This window comes from Citrus clementina, unplaced genomic scaffold (assembly GCF_000493195.1).
Source record: "Citrus clementina cultivar Clemenules unplaced genomic scaffold, Citrus_clementina_v1.0 scaffold_4, whole genome shotgun sequence".
In the NCBI taxonomy this organism is placed as follows: Eukaryota; Viridiplantae; Streptophyta; class Magnoliopsida; order Sapindales; family Rutaceae; genus Citrus; species Citrus x clementina.
The window spans coordinates 12,028,960-12,031,183 of NW_006262274.1; the positions used below are offsets into that span (position 1 = coordinate 12,028,960).

General features: G+C 38.1%; 1 non-coding gene across 1 annotated transcript; it reads right to left on the reverse strand.

Annotated features, from left to right (window-relative positions):
* Positions 1–1,143: 1,143 nt before the first annotated feature.
* LOC112099444 lies at positions 1,144–1,250 on the reverse strand. Its single transcript, XR_002906245.1, has one exon. It is a non-coding gene; the product is annotated as a small nucleolar RNA R71 (small nucleolar RNA).
* Positions 1,251–2,224: the final 974 nt, after the last annotated feature.

Genomic DNA, 2,224 nt, shown 5'->3' on the forward strand with positions numbered 1-2,224 from the left:
TAGTAGATTTAAAGGTATGAGATTTCTAACATGCGATAGCTGCGGATGCAGATTTATTCTACCTATTGCTGCAGTATTTATTGTAACAACTGGTGCTAATTTGGTAAACAACAGTCACCCCATTAGGAGAGTTTGATCATTCAACTACTATATTCTTAATTGAATCTTAGACACATTTAACTTAGTTTATTTGATTACAGTATTGTTTTATTTCCATCTCTCACAATTATTAGTTGCGATAGAATTATTTGACAATTGTTTGTTTCGGTCTTTAGTTGATTTGCACTATTGTGATTGCTTTAGCATTTTGAGTAACATCAATCCCTGTGGAGACGATCTTGAAATACTCATCACTTTATTACTTGTTGTATACACTTGCACATTGGCATTGAGAATAGTTGATTACAGAAATCAATCAACAAGTTTTTGGCGCCGTTGCCGGAGATTGATTGTTTATTTTTTAAGTGTGAAGTAAATCTTGATAGCGCCAAATTTGATTTGATTTATTCTATTTATTGGCAAATCGGTACATGCATGCGTAAAGACAGATATGTCGCATTCCAATTCGATCATGAGATTGAAAGGACTGTCAGGAGACTACGGAGAGAACAAAAAAATTCAGAAAGTGCTTCAAGCATGAATAATTTACAGGATGCGCAAAATTTGAATCCTCACGGGCCCTTACAACCAGTCAACATTCAAGAAGAGCAGAATGAACATGCCAATTGGAGACAGCCAGGCAACAACAATATTATTTACATGGCTGATGACAGAGACAGAGCTATAAGAGATTACGCTATACTAACCCCGCAAGTTGTACACCCTGGGATCATTAGACCTGAGGTAGAAGCAGCAATTTTTGAGTTGAAACCAGTGATGTTTCAAATGTTACAAACAGTGGGACAATTCAATGGATTGCCTAATAAAGATCCTCATCTCTATCTTAAATTGTTCTTGGAAGTAAGTGATACTTTCAAGATTGCTGGAGCAGCATAAGATGCCTTAAGGGTGAGGCTCTTCCCTTATTCCTTAAGAGATCGAGCAAGAGCATGGTTAAATTCGTTACCCTCTGATTCCATCACTACATGGAATGAATTGGCTGATGAGTTCCTAATGAAATATTTCCCACCAATAAAAAATGCAAAACTGCGGAATAAGATTACTTCCTTCCATCAACTTGAAGATGAAAGTTTGTACGCGGACTGGGAAAGATTCAAGGAATTGCTCAGAAGGTGTCCTCATCATGGTATCCCTTGTTGGATTCAATTGTAAACTTTCTACAATGGGTCGAATCCGAGTACAAGGTTAATGGTGGATGCTTCAGCAAATGGAGCTCTGTTATCCAAATCTTACACTGAAGCTTATGAAATTCTGGAAAGAATTGCCAACAATAATTACTAGTAGCCTTCAGCCAGGCAACCAGCAGTAAAATGATCAGCAGGGGTACATAAATTGATGCAATTACAGCCTTATCAGTACAAGTAACCTCATTGACTAACATGGTAAAAGTCATGACAGCTACTCCAGCAACAGTAAAGCAAGTTACTGAACTTTCTTGTGTCATTGTGGTGAAGAACATGATTTTGATAATTGTCCTAGAAATCCAACTTTAGTAAACTATGTGGGTAACTTCAATCGACAACCTTAGAACAACCCATATTCAAATACTTACAACCCAGGCTGGAAACAACACCCAAATTTCTCATGGAGCAGTCAGAATCAAAATGCTCCAGCATTGAATAGACTGAGTAGAAACACACAACCACCTGGTTTTCATCAACAAAGTCAAGGGCAAAAGCATATTAGTCAGGATCCAATCACTTCACTGGAAGCACTGATCAAGGAGTATATTGCAAAGAATAAAGCAATTGTGCAGAGTCAAGCTGTGTCCTTGAGAAACCTTGAGAACCAAATGGGACAACTAGCTACAGCAATGAGCAGCAGAACTCAAGGAAGCCTACCTAGCAACACAGAAGACCCTAGGAGAGAAAGCAAAGAACACTGCAAAGTAATTAGTTTGAGATCTGGAAAGAATGTTGATATCCCAGTTGAGGTGACAAAAAATGGGATGGAATACAATTCAGCACAAGAACCAACTCAAAAGGGAAGCCTGTTACAATAAATTCCTCTTTAAGACACTAGTTACATGGGCCAAGCTACAGCAACTGCAGAGGAAATTCAACCAGAACATGTTGAAAAAGAAGTCACAACACCAGTAGTTACA